Genomic DNA, 12,586 nt, shown 5'->3' on the forward strand with positions numbered 1-12,586 from the left:
GTACTCCTCCTCACACCCTCCGAGAAGTCGGTAATAATCCCTTTGTTCAGATCTATTTCTTCCTAACACCGAGAGCAAGATGGAAGTAAACGTTTGATCTTGGATTTCTTCTGTAACCCAAGGTGCTTGCAGTACCATGTAAAGGTCCAGGCCTGAGGGCCACAGCACCAGGTTCTTGTACCAGCCAGGTCCCTAACAAGCTGTGTCATCTCAGGCAAGTCGCAAAACCTTCTTCAGCTTCTTCACTGTGGAATGAAGTAGACTGAACTCCATTCTCTAAGTATCTTTCCAGCTCCATTATTCTAAGTCTAAATTAATAGAGTTGAGGAAATCAGTGGAGTGGCAACTTGTGTGTCTTTTGTCTACAGACTCCTATGGGTTTCATCAGTAGGGATAGTACTGCTCAATATCACATCAATGAACTATCCTCTTAGGTGTATAGTAATAGTATTAAAACACAGGCACAAATGGGAACAATAGAACAAAACCGTTCAAACTGGACTCCCTGACAACGTCCAATATCTTTGGTTGCTGTCGGTTCATAGCATCTGGATAAATGACAGTGAGTGAACTTCAAAAACCCACAAACATCCCAGTAGAATATGGATGAGGATAGAGGTACCAAGGTATAGGTGATTAGAAACAACCACCACCACCACCACCACCACACACACACACACACACACACACACACACACACACACACACACAAACAAATAAAACTCATGGTTCTCACATTTTCTCTCTCTTTTAATGGCACTCTGCAATTTTTTTGTGTCCTCAATGAAAGAAACCACCAATTTATTTAATCTTTATAACTGTCCACTATGTGCCAAGCACTGTGCCAGGCACTAGGAAGATAATTATAAATAAGACAGTCATAGTATTTGAGTTCAAGAAGCATAAAGTCAAGTGAGGAAGAGGTACATACACTGGTAATTACAATATGTGTGGTTATTGAAGAGTTATGCGTTGGGTATTTATTTCTGGAATGGTCTAATGCGGTGGGTCCCAAATCTGGCCATCTCTTAGAATCACTTGGGGAGTCTTTAGAAAACCATAGGGCATAAGCCTGGGTAGAACCCAGAAATCAGTGTTAAACAAAACAAAATATCCCCTGATAATTAGGGCAGCCAAAGTTTACAATCACTGCCCTAATAATCATCCAGCTCACTGGGAAATTCACTATTCAATCTTTCTATTAAGTATGCATTACTTGACAAATCCTAGAGATTAAATCATTTATCCCTTTACCCAGCTTCCCCTAATATTAACATTTTACTCAACCAAGTACATTGATCAAAACTAAAAAATAAACTATTATGTAAAGTATACTTTATTCAGATTTCACCAATGTCCTTTCTCTGTTCAAAGATACAAACCAGAATACAGCATTGCATTTATAGATTTTAAAAACACAGTAGCCCCCCACCCCCATCCATGGTTTCACTTCCTATGGTTTGTTACCCCAAGTCCAAAAATATTAAATGGGACATTCCAGAAGTAATTCGTAAGTTTTAAATTGGGCCCCATTCTAAGTAGTGTGGTGAAATCTCACACTGTCTTGCTCTGTCCCGCCTGGGATGTGAATTGTCCCTCTGTCCAGTGTGTCCATGCTGTATGTACTGACCATCCTTTAGTCATTTAGTAACTGTCTCAGTTGTCAGATTGACTGTGGCAGTGTCGCAGTGCTTGTGTTCAAGTCACCTTATTTTGTTATTATAATTGTTCGACTTTATACTGGCCATTGTTGTTGATCTCTTACTATGCCCAATTTGTAAATTAGATGATCGTAGGTATGTATGTATAGGGAAAAACATAATATATAGGATTCTGTACACTTTGTGGTTTCAGTTTCAGGCATCCACTTGGGAGTCTTGGAAGGTATTCCCATGAATGGATAAGGGGGGCGGGGACTACTGTGTGTGTGTATTTACTCATTTGTAAGAAGACTGGAGACCCAAACATATGTACAAAAAAGGAAACACAGGACAGTCTTTCAGTGGGACTACGAGGAAATCAATGTGCCAAAATCTGATACAGGGATGGGGGGTGTTTGAACACAGCTGAATGGAAGGCATAATCTTTGTCAAAGGCGACTGCTTATTAACAAAATCCCTTTAATAAGGTAAAATGAAAACAATGTGGCAGCAGGGCTGATAAATGGAGACAGAGTGAACCAAGTGGGTAGGCTGGAAAAATCGTTTCAAAATTAGCTTCTGCCGCTTCCCTTGGTGTGTACAAACCTGGGTCAGCCACAGGAAGAGTTAGAAGAAGGAAGGCAACTGAAATGAACTGCAGCAGGGACAAGTGCAGGGTAACATATCTATAATGTTTTGCTACTTAAAATTTCTTCTGCTCCAAAACCAAAACATTCTATAACTGAGAACACAGGATATAAGAATTATTTATACATTTACAAACCAAATCATACTTATTCCCTTAATAAGGTACTATAGTCAGTCAATTATCTAGTCAACACACACTTAGTGAGGGCCGAAAATAAGCCAGGTGTTGTGCTAACAACTGCTGATATGTCAGTGACCACAGTTGATGAGCAATAAAGACAATGTCCAGTTTTAAAAAAATTTTGTTAAGTACTAGAGGCCCGGTGCACGACATTTGTGCAAGGGGCTCAGCCCTTACAGCCCCAGCTTTGTCCAGGTCACCCAGAAGGTTGTCTAGAAGGTCGTTTGGCTGTTGGTCTAATTAGCATATTATGCTTTTATTATTATAGAAGATAATTGACATATACCATTACATTATACAGGGTGGAGCAAAAGTAGGTTTATAGTTGTTCACATGGAAAATAATACAATCATTAATAAATAATAAAAGAATGAACTCTGTTTCACATATTCACAACTGTAACCCTACCTTTGCCCCACCCTGTATTAGTTTTAGGTGTATAATAATGATTTTATATTTATACACATTGTGAAATAATCACCACCAGAAGTCTATTTAACATCTGTCACATATGCAACACAGCATTATTAATGAGCGTTTCATGCTGTACATTACATCCCTATGACTTACTAATTTTATAACTGGAAGTTTCTACCTTTTGACCCCTTCACCCATCCCGCCCGCCCCCCCCACACACACATTTGGCAACCCCCAATCTGTTCTCTGTATCTATGAGTTTGGTTTCTTTGGTTTTTGTTTTTCGTTTTGTTTTTAGATTCCACATATAAATGAGATTATATGGTATCTGTCTTTCTCAGCCTGACTTATTTCATTTAGCATAACCCCTCAAGGTCCATCCAGGTTGTTGCAAATGGCAAGTTTTTATTCTTTTTATGGCTGAATAATATTCCATGTATATATACACCACATTTTCTAGTTGTTTCCATAACTGGCTATTGTAAATAATGCTGCAATGAACATGGGGTGCATATATCTTTTAGTTTTCTTCAGATAAATACCCAGAAGTTAAATTGTTGGATTGTATGGTAGTTTTATTTTTAGTTTTTTAAGGAACCTCCAAACTGTTTTCCCTAGATGTTGCACCAATTTACATTCCCACCAACCGTACACAAGGGTTCCCTTTTTTCCACATCCTCACCAATACTTATTTTTTTCCTTTTTTCTTCTTTTTATTGTATTTATATGAGAAGATGTATGTTAGCTGAACCTATTGTGGTAATAATACATGTAAATCAAACCATCAAGCTGCAGGGGGGGGCAAATTTTTTGACTCGAGGGCCACAATGGGTTCTTAAACTGGACCGGAGGGCCGGAACAAAAGCATGGATGGAGTGTTTGTGTGAACTAATATAAATTCAAAGTAAACATCATTACATAAAAGGGTACGGTCTTTTTTTTTTTTTTTTAGTTTTATTCATTTCAAACGGGCCGGATCCGGTCTGCGGGCCATAGTTTGCCCACGCCTGTCTTAAACTTATAGTGATGTATGTCAATTACTTTTCTTTTTTAAAAATTGTTGACAGTATTACAGATGTCTCCCATCCTCCCCACCTTTACCCACCTCCGCCCAGCCCCTAACCGCACCCCCCCTCCCGCCCACCTCAGGTATTTTTGTTATTTTTAACAATGGCCATTCTGACAGGTGTGAGACAATATCTTATTGTGGTTTTGACTAAATTTCCCTGATGATTAGTGATCTTGAGCATCTTTGCATGTAACTGTTGGCCACGTGTATGCCTTCTTTGGAAAATGTCTATTTAGGTCTTCTGCCCGTTTTTTTAATAAGATTGTTTGTTGTTGTTGTTTGCTATAGGGTTGTATGAGTTCTTTATGTACTTTGGATATTAACCCCTTATCAGCTATATGATTTGCAGTCATTTTCTCCTATTCAGTAGGTTGCCTTTCATTGTGTTGACGGTTTGCTGTGCAGAAGCTTTTTAGTTTGATGTGGTGCCACTTATTTATTTTGGCTTTTGTTGCTTTTGGTGTCAGATTCAAAAAAACCATTGCCAAGACCTATGTCAAGAAGCTTATCGCCTAGGTTATCTTCTAGGAGTTTTATGGTTTCACATCTTATGTTCAGGTGTTTGATCCCTTTGAGCTAACTTAGTGTATGATGTAAGATACTGGTCCAGTTTCATCTTTTGCATGTGGCTGTCCAGTTTTCCCAACACTATTTATTCCAGAGACTGCCCTTTCCCTGTTGTTTTTTCTTGGTTCTATGGTCATAATTAAATGTACCATATGTGCATGGGTTTATTTCTGAGCTTTTCCTGACTAGACTAGGTCCTTCTTGCTTCCAACAGTTCATGCTGCTTCTTCTCACAATAGCTAACCAACTTTGGACACAGTCATCCCTAGCATTCCTCCTAATACTTCCTTTTGTACAGCTCAAGGGAGCTGTGCATCTGTTTGGTGGTTCTATGAATGTAAATGTGTTTCACAAGTGTTTAGTTTCTCTCTCCCTTTAGAAGAGATGTGGGCCCCCTCCAGCAACACCTTATCTACTGCGTCCTCTATCACTCTGCGGTGTCTAACACTCCAGAGGTCATCACAGACGTAAAGAATTGGAAAATGCAACATATGCAGACAAGATAAAGAGACTGAGCTTATTGTGTCTGGAAAAGATGTTGTGTCCAGATTTAGTGGTGGCCATAAAAAATACAGACTTTTAGTACAGATCATGCCCATCAGCTCTTTTTCTCCCTGGAGGATGGATATTGTAGCATGAAAGCACCCAAGTCAAATGTGAGAATCAATTTTCTGAGAGGGGAGATGGAGAGCTATCACAGTGATGCCTTTTACTGAAAGTAAAATGAGGAAGAGATTTTGCAGCTATTTAGAGGGAGGCACACACTCCTCTGCTTAGAGGAGGGTAGGGGCTCGAAGGCAGGGTCAGGTAACTTAGGCTCACGCCTGCCTCATCCTCCTCCTCTTTCCCATGCCTCGTCTTCAAGGCAGACTGATTTCCCCAGATACTCTCTGAATATCTCCCTCCCGCAGACACCCACAGGGATGCGCGGGGTAAATAATGCCATGAGCCAAGCCCAGAGAAGCCTCACCATGTCCCATCTGGGGGCGCCTGGGATTTTCCCTGCTGTGGCTTAGAGGCACAAGCCGGCCCTTCTCCGGGGACTCCCAGGGGCCAGTCCCCTTAAACTCTGCGCGGTGGCAGGGGTTGTGGAAAACCCTCAGGCCCAGGCATGCTCAGGTAGCAGGAAGCTGCCTGGGGCGGATCTGACCAGGAGACGACATGCAGACATAAACTTGCAGCCACTTCAGGGACTGCCTGGGGAGCCATTCATGTCCAGGAGGCAACGCTCCCAACCCCTTAAGAAAGTCAGCTGGGCATTGATATTTTTTTTAAAGGAAACTTTTTTAATTTTGATTTTTACTATTAATGCAGTCAAGGAAGAATGGATGATGATTTACATTGTTTGTCAGAAAACACAACATGTGGTCAGATCGCTCATGAATTTAATGCAAACCAAGTCCAGCCTTATGACCTCTGTGATGTCACTATGGTGAAAACCTAAACCTGGGACCTAAAACCGCACATACGTGTTTCATGGCAGTAAGAAGATGCTGGGTACGTGACATGCGACAAGCATCATGCTAGGCCCTGGAGATGTGGAGTCCAGATGGAGCTTTTCTACTCTCAGGGAATATGCAGACCGGTGGGGCCAGCAGACGGAAGCCAACAGCTCCAGGCCACACCAGGGAGGGCTGCGCTCTGAGCCGCGCCTGCAGGGGTGGGGCAGACGCCTGCAGATCCCTGGTCAGGAAGGGCTTCAGACCACCGACCAGTCCCCACTTGTCCAGCGGAACACAGGGGACAGTTCGTCGAACAAGCGGAGGGAGGGCATTCCAGGCAGAGGCGGGGAAGAGCAGAGGCAGCGGAGCACACTGCTCCCAGGGAACCGCTGTCTGGGATGGAGCTGTACCTGGGTACATTTTGGGGTGGGGGTGGGGGTGGGATAGGGTATGAGCTTAGACCAGCCGTGGGCAAACTACGGCCCGCAGGCCGGATCCAGCCCGTTTGAAATGAATAAAACTAAAAAAAAAAAAAAAAAGACCGTACCCGTTTATGTAATGATGTTTACTTGGAATTTATATTAGTTCACACAAACACTCCATCCGTGCTTTTGTTCCGGCCTCCGGTCCAGTTTAAGAACCCACTGTGGCCCTCGAGTCAAAAAGTTTGCCCACCCCTGGCTTAGACAGACAGGAGGTAGCCAGACACAGACGCCGTGAATTCCCTAAAACAGGGTGCCGGAGAAGTGCCTCAAGCAGGAGAAAGACACGGTTAGATTTATGCCTCTACAAGATCACCTACAGCCCTGGCCAGTGCTCAGTGGTTAGAGCATCAGCCTGCAGACCAAAGGATCCCGGGTTCGATTCCCAGTCCTACCTCGGTTGCAAGTTCCGCAGCCCCAGTGGGGTCAAGTGTGGGAGTCAACTAATCGACGTGTCTCTCTCACGCTGATATTTCCCTCTCTCTTCCCCCTACTCCTCTCTCCCACTCTCTCTAGAAATCAATGGGAAAAATATCCTTGGGTGAGAATTAAAAAAAAAATCACGAATGGCAGAACGGGATGCAGGAGGAGTGAAGGGATGGATAATTTTTTTGGTAACCTAGGTGAGAAATGATGGAGGCCTGCAAAGAATTTAAATGGCTGCCAGGGGGCTGAGAGAAACCTCCAGAAAGATAGGTTTCTGTAGCAGCATCCACAGGTCATGATGACTGACAGGAAGCAAAGGCCGGGAAGGCGTGTGGGATTAATCACGGGTTTCCAGGGAGGTCCCCCAGGTAAACGGCAGCTCCATTTACTGGGCACAAGGAAGAGCAGCTGTGTTTGCGGAGAAAGGGCAGCTCATTTCGGGGCAGGGGACCGGACCTGGCTGTGCATGGTGGGAGCTCTGTGTGCCCCAGCCCACAGGTGTTAGGTGAAGCCAGGAGAAGGAATGACAGGCCCAGGCAGCACACATGAGGGCAACAGAAACGCGGGAGCCTGGCAAAGCAGGACTATATGAGGAGCGGCCGCAGGAAGAAGCCCAGGAATTAGCGTCCTGACAGGAGGAGGAAGAGCAGAAGAGCCAAGGAAGGGGAGGACTTCAGGGAGGAAGAAGAGGGTCAAGGCAGCAAAGGCCACGGAGAGGTCACATCATAGGAGGAAGAGCTCAGGAGGCCCGAAAGTGCTGGATTTGGCAAACGGGATTCATGCGTGACCTCAGACAGAACGGTTTCGGGGGAGGCGGGGGGAGCCAGGCTGAGGGTGAAGGGCTGAATTATTACTCTTGTAAGAAGCTGACTTTAAAGAAGAGAAATTGGGCCGGAGCTGAGGAAGGCTGTAGGACTGAGAAAAGATTCTTTCCTACAGATGGGAGAGACTTGGCGTATTTATGTGATATTCATATGATAAAATGAAGAAGCTAGTGCAGAAGCAGAAGCTACAGATACAAGAGTTGGGGTAACTGACGGAGCCTGGCCCTGGGAAGGCCTAGAGGAAACGGGTGTGGACCCCCTGGAAGCTCTTCCAAATACCCGCCCCCCCCCCCCGCCCCCCGCCCGAGTTTTCTTAATTGAAATGCTTCAAGTTTTTGCTAAAATGTTAAAAGGTAATTACTAATTTATCCTACGCTCCCTCCAAACGTCAATGTATTAGGAACCAAAGCTACAGACGCACTGACGCTGCCTGACTCAGCAGTCGCTTGGGGAGCAGGTTTCTGCTGCAGGGGGCGCTGCCTTTGCTTTCTGATGAGACTGCCGTGTTCGGGTGTTCTGTCCATGAAGTGACCTCGCTGCACGCAGGCCTGTTAGTCATCAGGGCTGACAGGCTCTCCAGCAGGCCAGCCCCGAGGACAGCCCTGCTCCTGCCAATGCCAGTTCATCGCTCGGTCCTGACACCAGACAGACTTGAGGGGAGTCGGCTCTGCACTTCACTCGCCCATCACTGGCAGGGGGCTCGGGCAGGGCCTCTGACACCGAAGAACCAGGAAGAAAGCTGCTAAAGGACCACGAAACCCAACCCGCACAATCACTCCCAGTGCCAACATGCTCTATTTCATCACCTTTAGGACTGCCTGGCACACCGAGATGGTAACGTAGGCTTCATTATAGATTGCTCTAATGAGAAAGGTGAGAGAAGATGAAAACTGAGGGAAAAGATCATATATGATTCAGAGCCCTTATATTACGCAGTTGGCGCTTGAGGTTAAAAATGCAGAGATAATTGCCTATGAAATCAAAGGCAGGAGTCTTTACAAAAGAGGTAGGGGGTTCCTCCTTCCATTTTGTACCAGGACACTGAGTCAAACACATCAAGACTCATTTAACCTGACTAATTTCTGAGGACTTCCACTCGGCTCCCACAAGCCTGATGGTCACGAGAGAAAAGGAACTAAGTGGGCTCTGAAGGAGGCAGACCGTTTGCAGGATTTTGATGGATTTAATGACATCGCCATTTCCCTGGAGCTCGGCTCTTAGAGTTGCACAGCTGGCATGTAAAGACCCACCGATTACCTGGGGAGCATTATGCCGAGTGAAATAAGTCAGTCAGAGGAGACAAGTGCCGTATGATTTTGTGTATGTGTGGGATCTAATGAACAAAATAAACTAACAAAGAGCAGACTGATAGCTGTCAGAGGGGAGGTGGCTGCAGGCTGGGGGAGAAAGGTGAAGGGATTAAGCAAGAAAAAAAGACTCAAGGACACAGACAACAATATGGTGATTGCCAGAGGGAAAGGGGGGATAAACGGTGATGGAAGGGACTTGACTTGGGTTGGTAAACACACAATACAATATACAGAGGATGTGTTGTAGCGTGTGTACCTGAAGCACGTATTTTATTAACCAATGTCAAATAAATAAAAACCCAGTGATTAAAATGATGGAAATATCACAACACATGTGATAGGCGATAGGCTTTAAAGAACCTGCCGCCTCTCTCTCCCCCTCTCCACACACACACACACAGGAAATGAAACACATCAAAGGAAAATCTCTAATTTTGATTCTAAATCATAAGGGCCTACAGGAAGACTATGGGTAGAGGTGCCTAAGGAAAGGAAAACCGTTTATTCGTGTATTATTACTGTGTTTTCCAGGAAGAGGTGCTCCAGGGTGGGTGATTTGTACCGAGAGCGCCTCGGTGTCTTTCCTTTGCAGGGCACAGGCGCCCACACCAAAAGCACACAAACCACTGCGAAGCATCCCCAGCGAGATGCAATTTGGTGTTCTTGCTATGAGCTGTAGGTCTTCCTGAAATAGTTACATTAGGCTGCATGTGGACAGGACTCATATGCCCAGCCGTGCTCCCAGCTAATGGAAAAACAATTTGAAATCAAAGGCAGATATTTCGATAGCAACCCATGTGGAAGAAACAAACTTCAATCGTTTTTTTCTAGGTAACTCATTTTGCTAGTCTCATTGGCTGAAAAAGTGGCAAGATCACATCGTATATTACATCTTGACAGATGATTATGGGAAATAAGGGTCTCTTTCGCCCGCTCATTCAGACATTGTGCTTAAGTTTCTTAGCAACAATCTCCCTGGAGTAGGGATACTTGGGAAGTCATTTTGGTTGTGATTATTCCGGGGTCTGGTGATAACGGTGACAGATTATAGGACAGTTAGTAAAGATCCTAGCTCAAATTCTTACGGTATTTTTTTTAACAGTTCCTGCAATATGTGTTTTTTTGTTGTTATCTTTTAGAAAACAATTTTAGATAACTTATGCATATTTAATTTAATCTCAGAATAAGATAAAAGCACTTTCTAACTTTCTGAAGGATTTCTCAGTAAGTAAAAGGCTATGTGTATATTATAGTAAAATTAATATATAATTTGTCCGTTCTTTTTTCAAAGTTTATTTAGTTGTTTAGTTTGAGTGACAATGCCTTTTTTAGAGTCTGTAGGCCCCTTTTAGAGTGTTGATGTTGGTATGTACATAACTTGCTGAGTGAGATCTCTACAGAACATGAAGGGAGAGGAGCTACGAGGAGATCAGAAGGTTGGATGACTTGAAAACTTTAGTTCCAGAGTCATCCAAGGGAAAGGGAATTCTTGATCCAGAGTGAGAATGACTGCTTTCAAATCTATCAAAACACCGTTTTCACTCAGTGATTCATGATGCTTTAGGAAAATAGTAACTGGCATAAAAAGATACAATATACTAAGTGAAGGGATTGGGTTAAAAGTAGCAAGTACAGTATAAAGCTTAGAGGAAAACATCTGAAAGGATATGCACCAAAGTGGTAGAATAATGTGTGGCTTTCTTATTTTAGTTTTCTATAGTGAACAGTATTTTTCTTTTGTAATAAGAAAAAAAAAGTTTGGCCAAATTAAGTGGGTGGATCTTGGTGATAGTACTTTATTCATTTAATTAATTTATTCAACAAGTATTGATTAGCCCGAACTATACGTTAGGTATGGTCTAGGGCCTTGACTCTAGGCCCTAGGGAGATAGCAGTGAACAAAACAGATAAAAAGCCATGCCCTTTTGTAGCTTACATCTGGAGGGAGGAGAGGGAGACAGACAAAATACCACGCTATGTGGTAGTAAGCAGAAGGAAATAAGCACAAGGAAGTGTGTGACAATTTAAAAAAATTTTACAAATTAAAAAAAAATTTTTTCAGATTAATGTTCCTTTTAACAAAAATTTCAATTACAATTGACATACATTACAGTGGGGACTTGACTTACGAGTTTAATTCGTTCCGAGACCAAGCTCATTAAGGAGCTCGTTAACTCAAATTACTCTATCAACTCAATGCAAAAAATCAGCCGAGAGACAGCTGGTATCTCAAAATACTCGTTAGTCGGGACACTCGTAAGTCAAGGCCCCACTGTATATTAATTTTAGGTGTACAGCATAGTGATTAAGCATTTATATACCTTACGAAGTGATCACTCCGTAAGTCTTGCACCCATTTGACACCATACATAGTTATTACATATTATTGACTGTTTCTATGCTGTACTTCACTCATTGGTTGTGATTTTAAATAGAGTGGCCAAAGATGCTTCATTAGGTGAGCTGAGTAAAGACATGATGGAGGTAAGGAAGCAAGTTATCTGGGCGGGGACAGGGGAGGCGAGGGACAAGTGAGCCAGCTTGGTGTGCTCAACAGGAAGCCTAGCGTGACTGGGACAGAGTCAATGAGAGGCCATGGGGCATGGGGCCGCATAGGACCTTGGCTTTTACTTGGAGCAAGAGGTGAAGCTATTAGATCATTAGGATCAGGAGTGGCATCAGCTAGTAAATTCCAGCTGTGGTCTTAACACATTGTGGAAGGACCATGAGAACTCTGGCTTCAAATTACACAGTGTTTTACAAAGTATCATACTTTAAAAAGATATTAGCTTGTAAGGACCTGTAATAAATAACTTCAAAATGCAATGGGTATTTAATTTTAAAGCGTGCCTATAACATTTATGTAAAACGTTTTTTGTGCTCGTTCAATAGAGACTTCTCTGGCCACTGGGTAAAGCTAGCAATAAAACTACTGATCTGCAATTTAAGAGCAGACTGAGCGGAGAGACTGGCTTGGACCCGGGTGGTAGCAGTGGAGGGGGTGACGATTGGATATACTTTGAAGGGGAAACTGACAGGATTTGCTGATGGGCTGGGTGAAGGATGTGAAAGGAGTTCAGCCTGCACACCTGGATGGATGGAGGTGCCAGTATGCCCGAGGGGAAAGCCTGCAAGAGGAACAGTTAGCATCAGGAGTCGGGGCAGGGAGATCGGGAGCTCAGGTTTGGACACCTTGATAGGAGGCCAAAGGACACATTAACCTTTGAACATAGCCTCCTTCCAGTGAACTCTAGAGAAAGACAGCTCTCCCTGGGGGAACAAGGGAAGGAGGGGAAAGGGGGTCTTGGTAAATCATGTGACACTTATGGGGATTCCTCTAAGAACTTAGCAAGCTGCTAAATTTTGCTTGAAGGACGCACTGAGATTCTGACAACCCCCGTGCACACTCCTTTTTTTTTCTGGTACTCACCAGGATACGTAATGTTAATAACAATGGCAATCTTTGTGATAGATATTTCTCATCATTTGGTAAAGCTGATATGTCACTGAGAACTAATGCTGGATATAAGTATAACTTCAAACAAAATGTGAAATCAAAAACAGAAGAGGTGGTTTAGGC

At 43.5% G+C, this 12,586-nt stretch overlaps 1 protein-coding gene across 1 annotated transcript in view; it reads right to left on the reverse strand.

Moving 5' to 3' along the window:
- Positions 1-12,586, reverse strand: part of PLEKHM3 (pleckstrin homology domain containing M3) — a 166,333-nt gene that overhangs the window by 73,396 nt on the left and 80,351 nt on the right.

The sequence above is a fragment of the Myotis nattereri genome (genome assembly GCF_964212035.1).
Source record: "Myotis nattereri genome assembly, chromosome: 7".
Taxonomy (NCBI): Eukaryota; Metazoa; Chordata; class Mammalia; order Chiroptera; family Vespertilionidae; genus Myotis; species Myotis nattereri.